General features: G+C 33.8%; 2 pseudogenes; both read left to right on the forward strand.

Moving 5' to 3' along the window:
• Window positions 1-1,459: 1,459 nt before the first annotated feature.
• LOC110426647 (receptor-like protein kinase FERONIA pseudogene) lies at window positions 1,460-4,513 on the forward strand (annotated as a pseudogene).
• Window positions 4,514-12,377: 7,864 nt separating this feature from the next.
• LOC110426836 (receptor-like protein kinase ANXUR2 pseudogene) overlaps window positions 12,378-19,609 on the forward strand; it is an 8,916-nt pseudogene continuing 1,684 nt past the window's right edge.

Genomic DNA, 19,609 nt, shown 5'->3' on the forward strand with positions numbered 1-19,609 from the left:
TATTAAAATCAAATGATTAGTTTCCAGTAGAAGGAAAAAAAATTAAAATTACTTTTAATATTTTCATTATAATTAATTAGCATTAATTATTGTATTATTTTTTATATCATGTTTGATAGTTAATTGATACGCTTTTATTTAAAATTTCATAAATATCCTAATCAATTACATAATAAGTAAATAATTTTAATTATATTATTTAATCATATATTTATTTTATTTAAATAAGTTTGTATGCCACTCTTTTAATTTACTTTTATTTAATAAGAATGTTATTATGCCATTTTATTTTATTTTTTGTTTTCCCACTGTTTTCTTCTTCATTTTCCTTTTTTTCCCTCTTTCTTTTAATGGGTTAAAGTAGCCAATTTTATCATCTTCCTCCTCCCTCTCTCATCGTTTCTCACTCTCTTTTTTTTTTTTGTCTTATTTTTTCTATTTTCCCTAATCTTTCTCTCTTCCCAGTTTCCCCTTTCTTGCGTGACAATTCCGTCCTTTATCTTTTCTTTTATTTTTGTTAAAAGAACACGTCAGGTATCCAAGAATACTCCAAGTCAAGTGCTGGAAATTACACCCTTTGGGAAGATTCTTAGGGGATCTTCAGTACTAGGAGGTGGTTGTTGTTATCAATATAAAGAAAACTGCTACATAATTAAAGCTGGTAACGTGTTAGAAAAAGAATCTCTTAGCGGAGTGCTTTTCACATAAATGAAGGCATTGATAGTAAAAAAAGATATGTAATTTTGATATTTAACTTAAAAATATCGCAATCGACAAAGAGGATTCCAGATCGTTCCTGAAGCCACTAAAATCCTTTGCTTTATGTGATTGGACTTGTAAAGTAAAAGAAGAAAAAGCAGGTAGCTTTTATATAAACATATATATATATATTTGAGGGATTTTCCTCACCTGATGAGAACGAGTAGACCAGCAGGTCTAAGTCCAAGAGTGAGAAAGATGTATTCCATCTAAAGACGGACACCGATTATGTCCGCAAATGACTCAACTGAAGCTGGCTGTTGAAATTTGTTTATTAAACGAGTTTAACTCTGAACATAAACGCGCACTTGTTTAAGTAGTCGTGTTGGAATATTTTGGGTATTAAACAATAATAGAAGCCTAAGATAATAGAAGAAAGAGATTGGAAGAAACAATAATAGAAGAAAGAGTTGAAATTAGGTGGTCTTTTTTTTTTTTGGGTTTTGTTTTAGTTCATTTTTGGGTCTTCGTAATTATGTTCTTGATTGGTCTTCTTAATATAATCATGTATAAGCTGTTATATTAATAAAACTTTACTTTAATTGAGAAAAGAAAACATTTCTAACAAATCTGAAAAAGTTGTTCACATTGGATCAATTTTTTCACCTATGGTTAGCTCATTTCTTGAATTCACACGTGTAAAGTGTTGGACGCTCTACATTTTTGGTCCATGGCAACGTATCTTTCCAAGCATCTAGTGTTCAATTGAGGCAGCATACAAAGGCTGATAAACTTTTTTCAGGGAAAGCTGTATGCATATATAATCATATATACAGTTACAATATGTAGCCATTCCATAAACTCATATTTCAGTAGAGAAATAAGTCTTTTAACTTCATTCTAATTTCCTTCCATGGGGAATATCTTAATGATAATTCCCATAACCTTTCTCGTTACCTTCTTTCAGTTTGCTTTCTTTATTACATCTGAGCAGCCCCCGTATATCCCAACAGATGATATAACCCTGAATTGTGGAGCTTTTTCCGATTCACGTGGTTCGGATGGTCGCTTTTGGGCTGGAGACAACAGCTCAAAATTTGGTCCTTTTGAATCATCCCGTGACAGTCCGTCAGCACCCTATGAAGCTGATAATCAAGGTGGCTCTGTACAGACAGTCCCTTATATGACCGCCCGTGTCTCTACTTCTGAATTCAAGTACTGTTTCCCCGTTAGTCCTGGCCAGAAATTCGTCCGGCTCCACTTTTATCCGGCTTCATATCAAAACCTTGACCTGTCCAAGGCCTTTTTCTCTGTCAAAGCAGGTTCTTTCACTTTACTGAAAAATTTCAGTGCTTTCCTCGTTGCTGAGTCATCAAAGGTTGAATTATTTTTTAGAAAATTCTGCTTGAATGTAGAAGAGAATCAGGTGTTGGAGCTGATTTTCACTCCAACTCCTAGTTCTTCAAATGACACGTACGCCTTCATCAATGGAATCGAGATCGTGTCAATGCCACCTAACCTTTACTACACACCGTTAGAATCAGTAGAGGGTGTTCGCTTCATAGGCCAAAAAAATGGGTTCTATGTTAATAATTACACTGCACTTGAGAACGTTTATAGATTGAATGTTGGTGGCAAATCTATATCACCAACTGAAGATACCGGCATGTTCAGGCTCTGGTCTGATGACTATGATTATAGTTTGAGTGAGAGCTATTTCACTGCCAACACCACAGTACCACTCAACTACGCAAAGATTCCAAACTACACTGCACCGGAGGAGGTTTATCAGTCAGCTCGGACGATGGGTCCAAAACGTGATTACAACAAAAAACACAACATAACATGGGGATTGCCTGTGGATTCAGGTTTCACGTATATGCTACGGCTTCATTTTTGCGAATTTCAGGATCTGATAAGTTCACCAGGAATGAGACAATTCCAGATCTTTATAAACAATCAGCTGGTTGAAGCAGTTTTTGACGTAATTATTTGGACTCAGCAAAGCAATGTTCCAATGTATAAGGATTATGTTCTGTTGATGTCAAAGAAGGAGGACAATAAGCAAAACATCACTCTAGCACTGCACCCTAGAGTTGCTAAGTATGTCGATGTTATCTTAAATGGAATTGAAGTGTTCAAATTGAACGATTCTGATGGTAATCTGGCCGGACCCAACCCTGAACTATTGCCGCCTCCACCACCTACTAAACCGGACAATTCTACAAATGGAAAATCCCAGACGAAGCGAAGAGTGCTAATTGCTGGTGGCGGGTGTGTGGTGGGTTTGCTTACCCTACTTTCGCTATTGATTTGCATGGTTGTTTGGCGACAAAGAAAGAGGAAGTACTATGGTTCCTACTTTGGAACAAATTGGTTTTGCTGGTGGACTAATCCCAACAAAGGGAAGTCCACAAAGTCCTCATTGTTGCCAGAGGAACTATGCCGCCATTTCTCACTGGATGAGATCAAAGCCGCTACCAACAACTTCCATGATGATTTAGTTGTTGGGAAAGGTGGCTTTGGCAAAGTATACAAAGGATTCTTAGATGAAGGGGAAACAATAGTAGCAATCAAGCGCCTAAATCCAGAGTCTAGACAAGGTGTTACCGAGTTTTTGACTGAGATTGAGATGCTTTCTCAGCTTCGCCATGTTCATTTGGTGTCCTTAATCGGATATTGCAATGAAAATCATGAGATGATACTCGTGTATGATTTTATGAGTAACGGGACTCTTTCTGATCATCTTTACGGTACTAGGTACGATCCTCTGACCTGGAAGCAAAGGCTGGAGATATGCAAGGGAGCAGCTATTGGGTTTAACTATCTTCATACAGAAGTGAAATATACTGTCATTCATCGAGACGTGAAGACAAGCAACATCCTACTAGATGAGAAATTCACTGCCAAAGTTTCGGATTTTGGGTTGTCCAAAACGGACCCAAAAGTTGACATGCTTAATACCGGAATAAAGGGCACATTAGGATATTTGGATCCAGAGTATGCTCGAGGTCATTCATTAACCGAAAAATCAGATGTATATTCATTTGGTGTGGTGTTATTTGAAGTTTTATGTGCAAGAAAAGCTTTGGATAAGAAATTGCCCGAGGGTCAAGTGAACCTAGCTCATTGGGCTAGAAATTGTATCGCGGACGGGACTCTTTATCAGGTAATCGATCCACATCTGATTGGAAAGATAGCTCCAGAGTGTTTTAAGGTGTTTGTTGAAATCGCTGAAAATTGCATAGCGGAATTGGGAACCGAAAGGCCATCAATGAATGATGTGATGGAAAAGTTGCGATTCGCAATGGACCTGCAAGAGGCTGCTGATCTTGAGAAAGAGAAGATCAATCCAGGAGGTGAACATCGCTACCCAGATATAGTGTTCCCTGTTGCTCGTGACATCGACATCGAGGATGAATCAGAACTGGAGTCGGAGTTGGATGTGGATTCAACTATCTGCAGTGGATTTGGTATTTTAGATTCTAATATTACTGGAATGACTTATCCTACTATTGATTCCAGTACATCATCTGATTTGTTCTCGAGGACCAACAACTCCAAAAGCATAGTAAATTAGACAAAAGAGTGAAGAGGGTCGAAAGGCTTAATCCCTTTCTTTTCTTTTTGCAATATAAGGTGGATGTAAATCAAAAGGTGCGTTTAGTTTCATGCTTTGTATGCAGGTTGATTGCTTTTGTTCTTCCTGATCTCCATTCATGTCAGTGTTTGCTACTACCTATAGAATAAGTAAACATCTCAAATGTATTACTTACTCCTATTTTGTTTTATTTAATCAAATATATTACTTATGTTACATATTTTCAACTTTCTTACTTTCTTTTATTAAAATTATAAAATTAATCAGTATGAAGAAAATTTGTTTTTTAATCTATTTAAATAAACATAATAAGCATATTATACTTACCATATAAATAATTATATACATATTTTACATTGTCATATTATAGTTGCATAGTTAGTTTTCTTTGGAAGAAAATATCTAAAATAAACTTTAATATTTACATTATCATTAATTAGCATTAATTATATATTTTTATTTTTTATGTCATGATTGATAGTTAATCGATATCACTTTTATGTAAAATTTTATAAATGATTATATCAATTGCATAATAATTAATCCTTTTGATGGTATTGTTTAATTGTATATTTATTTTATTTTTTATTTAATATAAATTTTATTATGTCATTTTATTTACCTTTTTTCTTCTTCTTTTTCTCTTTTTTTCCCCCTCCTTTTAATGGTTTAAAGTAGGTCTCTAAGGGGCCTTAATTGGCTGACAAATTTTAGGGCATTAGGGCCCTTTACGAGCCAATTAAGGTCACTTAGGGACCTTACTTTTATCTATGTAGTAGAATATTTCCCACGCTGTCTTGCGAGATGATTAAAACTCCCAGTCTCCCTCTCTCATCGGTTCTCACACTTGTTTTTGTCCTGTCTTGATTTTTTCTAGTTTACCTGATTATTCTCTCTTTCTAGCTTTCCCCTTGCTTCTGTCACAATACTAATACATGACGTTAAAAGAACACGTCATGTATCAAGAAAAGTCCAAGTCAAGTAAGTGCTAGAAATTAAATCCTCTCAGGGGATTCTTTATAGTAAGTAGAGTAGTTGTTATAATAATAAATACATAAAACCACTAAATGATTAATAAATAGCTCTTTTAGGAGGATTCTTTAGTAGTAGGTTTTCGTTGTTGTTAATATTATTATAAATAAAAATAAAAAAATGAATAAAATTATTACATATTTAATAAATAGATGGTAACGTGTTAGAAAAAGAATCTCTTAGTGGAGTGCTTTTTATATAAAGGTATGGATATTAAAAATAGATCTGTAATTTTGATATTTAATTTAAAAATATCGCAATCAATAATGAGAAAGCAGGATTCCAGATCCTTTATGGAGCCACTAAAATCCTTTGCTTTATGTGAATGGACTTGGTAAGTAAAAGCAGAAAAAGCAGGTAGCTTTTAAGATTATATATATATATATATATGTACATATATTAATATATATATATTTTTGAGGGAGTTTCCTGACCTGATGAGAACAAGTAGACCAGCAGGTCTAAGTCTAAAAGTGAGAAAGTTGTATTCCACCTAAAGACGTGGATTAGGTCCGCAAATGACTCAACTGAAGCTAGCTGTTGAAATTTGTTTATTAAACAAGTTTAAGTTTGAACATAAACGCCCGCTTGTTTAACTAGTCGTGTTGGATTATTTTGGGAATTAAACCTTTGGAATTGTTCTTAAATTTTAGGTCAATTTGGTTTTTAATCATTTTGGCTTTTGAGTTAACCCAATAATTTTGCATTTAAGATTACTTGGATTGAATTATTTTAGATTTAAGTTGTTAATTACTTTCGCTTTCAAATGCATAATATATTAGGGTTGTTACGTAAATGTTTACCAATTTGTAGAGCTCAAAAGAGAATGATTGATCAAGAATTATGTTGGATTATTTCAAATTTAAGCCATTTTGTACACAAGACATTTGAATTTAGATTATTTAATATAAATTGCTTAAAGTTTTGAAATTCTATACATATTTAGATAATTGACTTTGTAGTCAATTTTACTTTAATTAATTAACACTGATTTTTAACAAATTCATGCAGATAATATTGTGATCTTTATTTGAGCTAAAAACAATATTGTGATCTTTGTGGAAGAAGGATTTTAGGAAGCATTAAATATAAGAAGCGTATTGCGGTGTTTTGAATTGGTTTTTGGGCTAAATCAATTTCGGGAACTTTTGTGTATATCCGGTGTGAATTGACGATAATGTTGGGAAGGATTTGACATGCAAAATAGGCTTCATCCCATCATGTATCTTCGCATCCTTCTTGGAGCTAATTCAAGAAGCCCTCGAATATGGGAATCGTTGGTGATCAAATTCACGGATAGATTGATGCTCTAACAAGGGAAATTTTTTCCTTTAGGAAGTAGAGTCGCTCTTATTAATTTTGTCCTTAACTCTTTGTCGGGCTTTTAATTATCACTTTTTCAAGCACAAAACAAAGTTATAAGAAAATTAAAGCGATTGGGGAGGAATTTTCTAAGGGGGTGGAGAGGATAAAAGGAAAATTGCAAAGGTGAAATGGTAAACCAAGGGTTTTGGGAGGGTTGGGAATATCTAATTTCTCTCATAAGAACCTGTCTATGTTAAGCAAATGGTGGTCATGGTATGGGGTTGAAAAGAAAGCCCTATATAGAGAAGATTGGTTTACGAAAAATATGTGGATGGACAATTTCATTGGTTGCCATCTACCGAGCATAAGGAGAAAATGTCAAATGTGTATAACTAGAAACATTGTGAATCTACCAAGAAATGAAGGGTTGAAAAGTTGGTTAGATTTAAAAAATGCAAATGGATGATGGGAGTGCAAGAAATGTTTACTTTGGGCTTAACAAATGGTTAATGGTCAATCCTGTGGTGTCCAATGACTCCTCTCTCTAGTTATTAACAGGGAAATCTGAATAGTTGAGATTTGGTGTCACAAACTTAGAGCTTTAGCAAAGATTCGTGTGGTGCTTGAGTCTTGTGTAACAAAATTAAGCAAGCTTAGCTCATAAATACACAAAACAATGTAGAAGCGTAAGTGACAATTGAAGAAAGAGATTGGGAGAAACAAAAAGTTTATTATTCCTCAAAAAAAAAAAATACTTAAGACTCTAGCTTATGAATAACTTGGTGAGCTACTTGGTAGTCAATTTTGATGCTTATAATGAAACATAAAGGGGCTATTTATAGAGATAACTCATCCTAAACCTATGAGAACTCTCATCTTACTTGAAGTGAAAGTAAAGTAAATAATATAGGAAAAAAGCATAAATAAGGTAAGTGTTCTATGCTTAATAGAACACAATTGGCTTGAATTTCTAGACTTAGTTAGCCACCTTTTTTATTAGCAGCACACAAGAATTCTAGCCTTACTGAATTACTTGCATGGGTGCAGTCTACTTGTACTCGAGCTTTTCGTGCATGATTTCCCTACACACGGCCTCCCTATGCTTGGCCCATATCTACACAAGTTCTTGAGGCGTAGCCTATTTGTGGCTTGATGGTGTGTGGCCCATTGATGCATGGCTTACTAGTGTGCTACCTTATTGTACATGACCCTCTAGTGCATGATTGTGATGCGTGCGGCCTATTGATGTGCGAGTTGTGTCTGCAAGGCCTTTTGATGTGAGGTCTCTTTGTGTTCACGGTTTCTATGTGTGTTCTGTATATACGCAAGCCTAACACACCAAGCATGCCGTCCCGCACTGCTCGATAAAGCTCATTTTTCTATGCCTTACTCGTGCAGCCCAATGTTATCGGTGTGTAATGTGCTTGCAAACCCTTAATCGATGCTGGTTTGATGGTGTTCATTGTTAGTTCAATACCCTCATAGGCTTGGATGGATCACAGATTCACAATCTATGACATTCTCTCCCATTTGATTTTGACAATGCCCTTGTTGCTTCATGGTCTCTTTCCACCACAAGTCTTTTGTGGGATTCCTACTGGCTTTGTGGGTTCGTTTGAGGCAGCTCCTTGTTAGCTGCCTTGAGAACACCTCTAATCTCAGATGTGTTCGCTAGTGTAGATTTTTAGTTTTCATATGGAGAAAAGGAAACATTGAGAAACAATAAGTTTATTATTCTTCAAAGAAAAACAAAATACCTAAGACTCTAGCTTATGAATAACTTAGTAAGCTACTTGATTGGCAATTTGGTGCCTTACAATGAAACATAAAAAGACTATTTATAAAGATAACCCATCCTAAACATAAGAGAATTTTAATCTTAATTGAAGTGCAAGTAAATAATATAAAAAGAAAGCATAAATTAGGTAAATGGTTTACGCCTAATAGAACACAACTAGCCTAAATTCCTAGACTAACGTAGCCACATATTTTATTGGCAACATTAAATAAGAATTTTGGTCGTAGCGAATTATTCGCAAACGTGTAGTCCGTTTGTACTCGAGCTTTTCGTACATTGCTTCCCTGCATGTCCTTGCACTCGATGCATATTTGTGCAAGTCCTTGAGGCACGACTAGGGGTGTGCACCGATCGGTTTTGACCAAAAACCGAACGCAAATTTTTTCCCTATAACCGATCAACCGCATATTATGCAATGTCAGTTTCGGTGCGATTTTTTAGAGGCTCGGTTTCGGTCGGTTAGAGAGGAAGACTGATAAGCAAGGGTGAAGGGTGGTAGATCAATGGCGGCTTCGGCAGGTTAGAGAGGGAGGGAGTCAGGGAGAGGCAGAAAGTAGGAAAGGTTCGAAGGAAAAGCCCCTGGATTAGGACGGGGGGGAGGGAGGAGGGGGAAATTAAGTCGTGGACTCGCAATAGCTAGGGGTGGGGGGAATAGGTCCTGGTCCTCCTGGACTCGTCGGGGGGGGGGGGGGGGAGGAATCAGGTGGGAGTCGGGACTCATGGGAGGGGGATTTCGTTAGGTCTGCGAGTGGGAGGGGGAATTAGGTCAGGACTGAGTCGGGGGGAGGGGGGGAAGTAGTGAAGTGCTGGGGCAGCCAGGCGGGGGGCCATGGGTGACTTTGCCCAAAAGAAAGAAGCTTAGTTTTTTCGATCAGTTTGGGGGGAAAAGATTCCCCCCGATGATCGAGCTGATCGGCCGACGAGGCCGATCGGCACAACCAACGGTTGCAAAAACAACCATCGGTTGCAATAACCGACGGTTGTGGTCGATTGGGCGATCCCAATTGACCATTGCCTAGTCCTAGGCACAACGTGTTTACGACTTGATGGCGTGTAGCCCACTAGTGCATGGCCTTCTCATGCGAGACCTTCTAGTGTGTGGCCCTCTGGTATGAGGCCTTTTAATGTGTGGTCCTTTCGTATAAGGTCTTTTGGTGTGCAACCCCTTCATGCGTGGCCTTCTAGTGCGCAGTTGTGATGCACATAGCCCATTGATGTGCAGGCTATGTTTGCATGACTTTCTAGTGTGAGGCCTCCTTGTGTGCATAGCCTCTATGCATGTTTTGCATGTGCCTGGAGTGCCAAGCATGTTGTCTTGCATTGCTCAGCATGGAACATGTCAGTGTTGGTTGATGGAATCTATCATTATTTATCTAATTGTATTAATAAAAGTATTAGGCCTGAGTTATATATATATATATAGTACTCTCTTTTTTGTATGTATGAAAAATAATAAAAAAATGTTTAGCATTCTCTCTTTCTTTTCTTCGATTAATTAGAGATTAGGTTGATTCAAATCCATTTTGTACTATTTCTCGCACTTTGTTAAGGAGAGAGAATAAATCTTTGTATAACTTAGGTATAATTTAGGTAAGACATATCAATGTTAAAAGGCTATTTGAAATTGGATTTAAAATAATAAGTTAAAAGCCATTGAAATAACTCGAAGAGTGTGGTTTTTCCCCAAAAAATGATTGTAGGTATTGATACCCTTATGAGATGTATCAATACTTGTTTCAAATAGACTACTTTCAAACTTCTTGGCAACGTGGGTTTTTCTCTCGAACCAATCTCGGGCCATGATTAGTGCAAGAACCTCTGTGGATTTGATCAGCTGGACCCAACAAACCTCAAATGCAATTCACTAAATACAATCATAGAAACAAGGTACAAGAGATAGCATTTGAACATATATATTGATAAACAAAATGTAACCCATGAACAGAATTCTTGTGTTCAAAACAATCAACATATGATTGTGCTCAATAACTTTAAAACACATGAGTACCTAGCAGATTCAATTATCATTTGCCACATATTGACCAAATATAAATGTTCTCAACACTTGTATAAACAAATACAAAATCACCCAACTAACGGAGTAACACAAAGGTTAGCAATAGTTTATTAAGTGCCTCAACAATCATCTACAAGGAATGATGAAAGGAGGACTCTTCAAAGATACCTAAGCAAGAGATCAATTGATCTAAAAACCAAATAAAATTTACATGTGTGAGTTATAAAAACTCAATGAGCAGATATAGGGAAGGGGAATAAGCAAATACATGAGTGTTTGTACAGAACACATTCCTAAAATTATGCAATTTATAAATCAAATCCATAAAGTTATAATAATCCATAACATACTACTCATTTCAATAGTTTAAATAACTTGTAAAGCCCATTTGATGTTTAGTTGAAACAATAAGTCAAGAGCCACTAAAATCATGTGAAAAAGTGTGATTTTTACTAAAAATAGCTATAGGTACCAATACATCCATGAAAGGTATTGATACTTGTTCATTAGAATGCCCTCTGAGCATTTTTGGTAGCTTAAGTATTGATACTTCACTTGTGAATATCGATACTTTCATCCAAAATTCTTTCCTAAGTATTTTGGAAACATAGGTATCAATATCTTATTAATAGATATGAATATTGCCTTCATATTTTTTCAAAAATTCAACTATTTCAAACCTTAAGCCAAAAACGAAAGGGTATTCATCCCTCATTCTATCTAATTCATTCCTTGGGAGGCAAACTAACCAATAAACATACCCAAACATTAATTCTTCTAGATCAATAACAAATCACATGAATCATCAAGCATTCATTTTCAAGCATCTATACTTGGGATTTCATTCAAGTTTTTCAAGCATCTATAGTTAGAATTTCATTCAAGTTTCCATATCATGCTTTATAAGACATGTATCATGTGAAATGCCTAATCTAGATGTATTAACAAGACTTGACAAGGCACGTAACAAGATGTGACAAGACATGTAACAAGACCCATAATGACATTACAAGACATGCTGTGACATGTAATTGGCACAATTCTATTTTCCAAATGTCATCAATGATTATCTTTCAAGCTCAAGCATCATGAAACCATACATTATTCAATCTTAATTCCAATTTTGAAGGAAGAATATGTCATGGGCTTGTTCTCCATGCTCAAAATTAATAATATAGATACTCACATATTTACATAATAATAACACATTTGTAATTCATTTGCAAACATTGAAACAAGTCAAAATCTTTAAACCTCATAAATGAATCAATAAATCACTTATTGCAAAGACAATTAAGAACATGCTCATATTTATCAAAATATGTGAAAAACGCCACATCTACTCCAAGTCTAAGGAGTGCTTTTCCTTTAGCACTTTCAACCAATCCAATCTTGCTCCCTACGGATTGTGGGAGTTTTCAACAACACCTAAAATGATTAATAATCATTAATACTCTAATAAATTCCAAAAATTTCATAATGCCCAAAATCTTCAACCAATTCCTAACAAATCTTTTTCTAAACTAATTTTCTAGCCTTGTTTTGGCTTCTTAACTACACACTATAATATAGGTAGCTTAATTTCATGATTAACTTATCTTAGTGAGCTTGTGCTAACAAAACCAAAAGAACCTAACATTTTAGAGAGAGAAATAAGTTAAAAATGAAAACCCATGAGTTTAAATGCTTGAGAAGCTGAAATATTACCATTTTTAATCTAGAACTTGAAAGCTAGTGTTATAGATTTGGAGAAATCAAGAAGAAAAGAGTTAGGAAAAGTAAAAGAGTGAAAGAGAATGAGACAAAGAGTCTTTTGTAACAACTAAGGTGAGATCAAAGTCATTTTTTGTAAATCGATTGGGATGAGTAATGCAAACTCTATTGAATTTTTGGCTATCAGAAAAGCTTTCCTAATTTTTGCTACCATGGAGTGGAGGAACTACTCATTATTAGTGATTGAAGGTGACTTTGTGAATGCGGTAAGTTGGTCTAACCAGCCACAATGAGCTCCATGGAAACTGAAAAGATGGGTGTTACAGATTGAAAAGCTTAAGGAAGCAAATAATGAATGGAAAGTTATTCACTCTTGACGAAAAGCCAACCAAGTTGCTGACAAGTTGGCTAAAAGGGTGCCAATAGATAGTAAAACCTTCTACGAATCTAAGAAAGTGGTGATGAAAATTCCTGACTTGTGAGCTTGATTTGTTTTGTATATTTAGGCTAGTTAATCTTTATTTTTGGCCGATGTCTTATGTGCTCCTTTAAGCTTTTGTAAAGGCTTGATGTGGTTCTAGCGAAAGGAAAGGTTTTGTTTTTTTGTTATTTCTACCATTGTTTAAGTGCCCCCCTTGTATAGGTGGGGCTTTCTTGTGATTGGTCATGGGGTTGTACAGGGGGTGCCATTGTTTGGGCAGGTTTTGGTGGGTGTTTCTTTGAAGGTAGATTTGAGGTATATACTTGTTTGGTGTTCCCAAGTATAGTCCATAGATCACTGGTTTCGTATTGATGTTTATTTTTTCAAAGGATTTTTTTCTAGTTGTAATAAATATTAAATCTTTCAAAAAAAAAAAAACAAAGTAACCGAGTTGAAAGTAAAAAATGTGTTTAAAAACATTACAAAGTGGAATGCAATCTGATTGCATTGTTTTTAGACTACAATCATTATTTTTTTTAAAAAAAAACATTAGGTATTAAAAATGAGAAACTTATACAGACAGTTTGAAATAGTGACAAAAAATGACTCAAAGCAAGAACAAAAACAAGGGAGCCATCAGCTTCGCTTACCCCAAGAAGCTTGTCTTAACTTATTTGCTACCCAAAAACTACACAGCAAAAGTGAAAGAGAGACACATATGAACACAGTTTTGCACAAAGCCAATGAGAACTTCGAGAGTATTAACTTTCAAGCAAAAGATAAGCATCGGGACATTGTAGCCATACAATTTTACATTGCAATAATTTGTTGCAAAATAAATACCACAATGTAATTTAATTGAATACATTGAAAGGAATGTGCTTCCACTTTCCTCATACTAAATGCCACCTTAAGTCTAAATGCTTGCAAAGTTGGAACTTTACCTTTTTAAAGCTAGAACTTGAAAACTAGTATTGTAGATTGGAAAAATCAAGAAAAAAAATGGAAGAAATTAAGAAAAGAGATGGAAGGAGTGAGAAAGTGAAAGAGGTATGAAAGAAAAGAGAAAAGTTTTTTTTTTGAATGGGCCTCATGCATAAGGCGTTTCTGACAATAAGCCTCTCTATAATTTTAACTGTTTTTAGCCAAGAGAATTAAGTTTGGACAAAATTGTCCTTAATGAAACCGACCCATTCGTTTGGCTTCGTGCCTTAAGCCAAAACCTATTAACGGGTCAAGTATGTTTAGGTTTGCGTCTCAAATCGACTCATATTCTTTGAGTTTTTCTCGCCAGATGATTCATCTCTGAAGTATTCCTTATCAGAAAGAAAAACGTTAAGCATTTTGAGCAATTGGAATAGTTTTTGACACACGAAGAAAACTTTTGAGCCTTTTGAGTATTTTTAAGCATTTTGGAGTAATTTTTGATATATGAAGAAAAACCTTTGAACCTTTTGAGCATTCTTTGTTAAGTAGGCATATTCGTTTATTATGTTGTTAAATGAAATGTGGTGTATTGTTTGAAGTTGTTGATCTTGTTAAATGGAATTTAATAGTTTTGGTGGTTTTTAAGCATTGAGTAATTGGTTTTTAGGCATTGTGTGACTAGTTTTTAAGTATTGCGTTATTGACTTTGGACATTATGTAATTAACTTTGGGTACTGCGTAACTAGTTTTTTAACATTATGCGGTTAATTTTTAGATATTACGTGATTGACTTTGGGCATTGCGTGACTAGTTTTTAAATATTACGTGATTGGTTGATATGGCATTGCGTGACTAGTATTGCGTAACTTGTTGTAAGGCATTGCGTGACTAGTTGGTAAGGCATTGTGTGACTAAGGTATTGCTTAAAAATCAATCACGTAATACATAAAACTAGTCACGTAATGCCTAAAACTGATCACGTAATATCTAAAAACCAGTCACTCAATAATTAAGTCATATAATACCTAAAAACTAGTATCGTAATACTTAAAAACTAGTCTAATTAATTTCAACTCTTCAACTTTAGGGTTTTATGAATAAACCAATAAACTCAAGAACCTAAAACACATACTTTTTTTTTTGCTAAGCCATGAAATTGTGTATTTCATAAAAGAAAGGTTACAAAACTCTATAACCCTCCAAAGCAAGACAAAATATATTTCTATCGGGAGGGCCTTGCTTACTCTTTTTATGCAAAAACAAAATATACTACCTTTACAAAATATTTCTTGAATAATTTCAACTCAAGATCCCATAAAAAGAATCAAAATTCCTAACAAATATGCTTAATAATCATCCTAATCCTAGACATAATAAAATCGTGAATCACAATAAAATCCATCAAATATGCTTTAGCTGTTCCTTCTCTCTAAGGCCATCATCTTAACCAATTTGATCTAATTCATCAACATAGGCATCTCCATTGCAGCACATGTTTCAAAGCATGTCATCATCAGAAAGCATCCAATTACCACATTCATCATATTGCCTGCAATCACTATAGAAGAGCAAAATCATTGTTCATTGCCCTTGAAAACCCCAAGATCCACCATAAAAAAAAATAAAATAAGAAAGAGCTTGATGTCATCTTTGCTCTTTGGATGTCAAGATAGACACTATTTAACTAGAAAGAGAAATCGAGATTTAATTTTGAAATATTTATGTGGATGGCGAGATCAAGAAGATTGAAACCATTTTAATTTGTCTGAAATTGTTTAAAGGGCATTATTGTCAAGTCATGTCAAAAATTGATAAAAAATAATTAAAATTATAAAAAATAATATTTTAAAATTGGGCTTATAAAAAAAATTATCTCTCACAATTTTCTCAAAAGAAAATGAGGGGTTGAGACTTTAGGAAAGAAATAATGGTTTGTGAGTTTTATAAAATTACCATTTTACCCTTAAATTTTGTAAAACATTCATATATATCGATATCTAAAGCTCAAGTATTTATACTTTCGAGACATAGTGAGTTTTCTTAGAGTTTTACTTACCAGGCATCAATACTTTCTTTATAAGTATCGACACTTTCTAGGCAAAATGTCTTTGCTGGGTACTTGGGTGCCAAGGTATTGATACTTCCTTCAAGAGTATCAACACTTCCTCTGTAAAATGCCCTTTATTTTATAGAGTGCACCCTTTTGGACATTCCTTTCCTTCTATCTTTCAAATATACTGAGGATTCATTGTTTTTCAAGGAATAGGTCTTATGAATGTTGGGTTAGAGAAACATTTTCCTAAGCTCACCAAGGGATTTTACCATTATGATCTTTATACAAAATGTTGGAGTTCTACAACATCGAACCGAAATTATTTACTAGATAGCTCGGACAATGGGTCCAAATTTTACGTACAATAAAAAGCACAATTTAACATGGGGATTGCCTGTGGATTCAGGATTCAGGTATATGGCAAGGTTCCATTTTTGCGAATTCAATGATCTAATAAAGACAAAGGGCGACAGACAATTCCAGATATTCATAAACAATCGGATGGCTGAAAGAGCAAATTATGAGCTTCTAGAGATGGATATACAACTTACTATGATGTTACCTTAAATGGAAATGAAGTGTTCAAATTGAAAATTCTGGTGGCAATTTGTTGAGAACCAGACCCAACCCTAAACTATTGGTGGCTCCACCATCTGCCGAATCATCCAATTTTGCAACTAGATATCCAAGACGAAGCTAGGTTTAGTCGTCATGCCTTTTAATTGTTGAGTTAAAGTGATTTATGTGGCTATAAAATGGAAACATGTAAAGATAAAAGGCACTCCTGCGAACCAAATTGATTTTGCCAATGGAACGTGTTGCATGGATAGGAACCGAGAAGATATTGGAGCAGACTGATGGCTTCAATGGACTTGTCATAGTTCGTGGTATTTTATGCTGTATTGATATGTGGTTATCTCTATGGATAGGTGTTGTTAAGGTTCATGTAAGACAGATTAATGGGTGTAGTGCCTACAACATGGATAGATTTAGGTGGGTTGTATGTATCAGTGTCGTGTGTAGGCGTTATAGGGAATCCTGCTGTTAAGTAAGAGCCACGAGTGATTTTTGAGGGATTGTCAGTGCGGGGTATGGTTTGTAACAGGAGTGGCAATGGGACACTGTAACATACCAAAGGCAGTAAAGAGATGAAAAATTCTCCGTATTTAGAGAGGAGAAAATTTTCTCATCTTATCTGCTAATATCAATAAAATTTATTGGCTTATACGAAAAAGGGTACCTCCTCACAAAAGGAACTCTTCATGGTTGCCAGATCCATGCATGTCTCCTGAATAAGTTAATTAGGATTTTTGTACATATGGTTGATTATCTATCTCCGTTGTACGTATGAACCAATTGCAAGAAGATTTCCCTTGGTTTTACTTTCAATATTTTTTAGGCATATAAAATTATTGAAATTTTAATTTTCTTTAGTCTATTAGATATCAAACATGTACCCTATATAGTTTTATTTTGGTTCTGTAAGTGCTAGTCAGTAATGTGGTTTTTAAAACAAATACTAATATATAATTAGTAAATCAAAATTCTTAAATCTTAGCATTTGAGTAATTATCCATGTATTAGAAAACAAATAATAAGAGGATAAATGAAATCATATGCATACATCACTAGCCCCCCCAAAAAAAGATTTGATTAATAAATTAAATTTAGATGTACTAAATTTAAGAAATGTAAATTTATGTTAAATTTGTTTTGTAATGTAGGAGGAAGTTTAAGTGCATTGTTATCAAGCTTTTAAAGATGAAATTTAGCCTACATGATGTTTATGGAAAGGTTTTGTTAATTTGAAAAATCATTGAGTGAAATATATGTACTTTTTGAAAGCAAGTATGTAACTTCCAAATAAGTAACAACATTAGGCAAGACGAGCCTCCTTTTAATGCGGGGTTCCTCATCTTATCTTTATATAACCCCAGAGAAATTAGGATTAAGAATGAAAGGTTGGTCAAAGTTATCCTCTATGAGCTTCCTCCTCTGATGCTGAGGAAATATTTATAACAATTACCGCTAATTAAGTTTTGAAACTGGTCATGTCATTTCATCTACGCAATTCTGGTTGTCTGCCAAAACAGACACTTAACTAGCAATGCATGGGAAGCTTAAATTCTAAAGTGAAGAAGATAAAATCCCAACTTCATCACTTATTGCTGACAAAGACAAGTTTGATAAATCTTATTTGAGTCGATTGCAGATTAGCTTTGCATTTTTGTATTAATACAATATCTTTAAGTATTCATCACTCAATACTATCCACAATTCCATTCATTTTGTGTCAGCTTTTCTAGTTTATCAGAATTACTATGTTGCCACAACTTTTGTTGCTAGAAAGCGAAGGCCAACATGTTGTTCAAAAGAAGAGCCTCCTTCCAAGAAAGTGGTTGAAATATTATTGTTTTGTTGAAGCGAAAACCATAATAATATCACATAATAGAAAGCTATAATGATAAGCATTATTGGAGGTATAATCTTTCCTATATTACTTTGGGGTTCAGGTCTATTTCAGCCGCCATTCATCTAAGAAAGGCAGCAGTCTATCATGGGGAAAAGCCGTGTGTTAACTACCTAATTGGAAAGCGAAGAGAAATGATTGCTGACCTTGATTGGAAAATTAGGAACTACTGCTTAATCATTTCATTGGGTTTAATTTTGGAGTAGCTGCTGATTTCGAGCATGAGGATGCAGAGAGTTTATAGGAATAATCTCTTTTGGTTTTTAGTCTTTAGTATACTTATGTACTCGATTATCTCAAAAGTTTACATTGATAAGAGAGTCCAAAAATCATATTTAAGTTCTAATAATCAACGTTTCATAACTTGTAGTCGTATCATTAGATTTTAGATAAAACTAGCTACCATTTGTTGACACATGCGTTGCATGTCATTACTTAAATTATTTTATAATATGCTTCTATACAAAATCATTTAAATAAATATAAATAAAAACTTTTTAATAAAATAATTTAATTTTTAATATCATATTTTCAACGATGATTTTATTTCCAATTACATTGTTATCATTGAAAGAATTTGACAACTTGAAAATAAGTATATTTTTCAATACCACACGTAATTATATATGTTAAGTTATATAATAACATATAAATATTTTAAAAAATGAAATGTATGTCAATTATAGTCCCAAATAAATTTATGTTATAAATTATATAGTTTATGAATAATTACTTTTATATTAATAATATTAGCATATATTAAGATACACAAAAATTAAATATCTCCAAAAATTAAAAAAATTAAATAAAAAATTTTGCGCTAAGGACAAGACCAGAAAGAAAAATTTCAAATGTTAGTACTTTAATACAATTATTACTACTATTATTTAAAATGATTCTTTTTTTCCTATTATTTCTATTTATTTATAACATTGTTCCATTTAAAATTATTCTTTTTTATAAATATTGGGAAAAAAAAAGGGACCCCACAGGGATGGAGGCACCCTTATAGTAAAAAAAATAAGGAATTTGAGTACAATAATACCTCTATAATTAATACTCCATAAACCAATAATCTCGATTAAATAATATTTTTAATCAATCTCGACTTGGAGCCAACATAATAAATTAATAATTCATTAAATTTATAAGATAATACATTTAAAAAAAACATAATCTCACTTAATATATAAATTAACAATCTTCTTATACATTAAAATTATATATATACATGACTCAATTAGAATGATTTTATAAAATATGACTTCAATATTAATTATTTTTTAAAAAAATTAATGTCTCTTTAGATCTCATCTCTAACTTCTTTTAATGCATTAAGAAGCTTTGGTGTAGTATTTTCATATTATAAGAGAAAATCACACAATGTAAATGTTGCTTTAACTGCATTTTTGTGTGAAATAAGATCTAATACAAAACTATCATTTTTAATTTTATTTTTTCATTATTTTTTATGATGTTATTAATAATTTGATTGTCATCAAGGCGGAGATTAGTACAGAGGGAATTAAATAATATTTTTAATCAATCTCGACTTGGAGCCAACATAATAAAT

Source organism: Theobroma umbraticum, unplaced genomic scaffold (assembly GCF_002168275.2).
Source record: "Theobroma umbraticum cultivar Fairchild unplaced genomic scaffold, ASM216827v3 scaffold_12.0, whole genome shotgun sequence".
Classification (NCBI taxonomy): domain Eukaryota; kingdom Viridiplantae; phylum Streptophyta; class Magnoliopsida; order Malvales; family Malvaceae; genus Theobroma; species Theobroma umbraticum.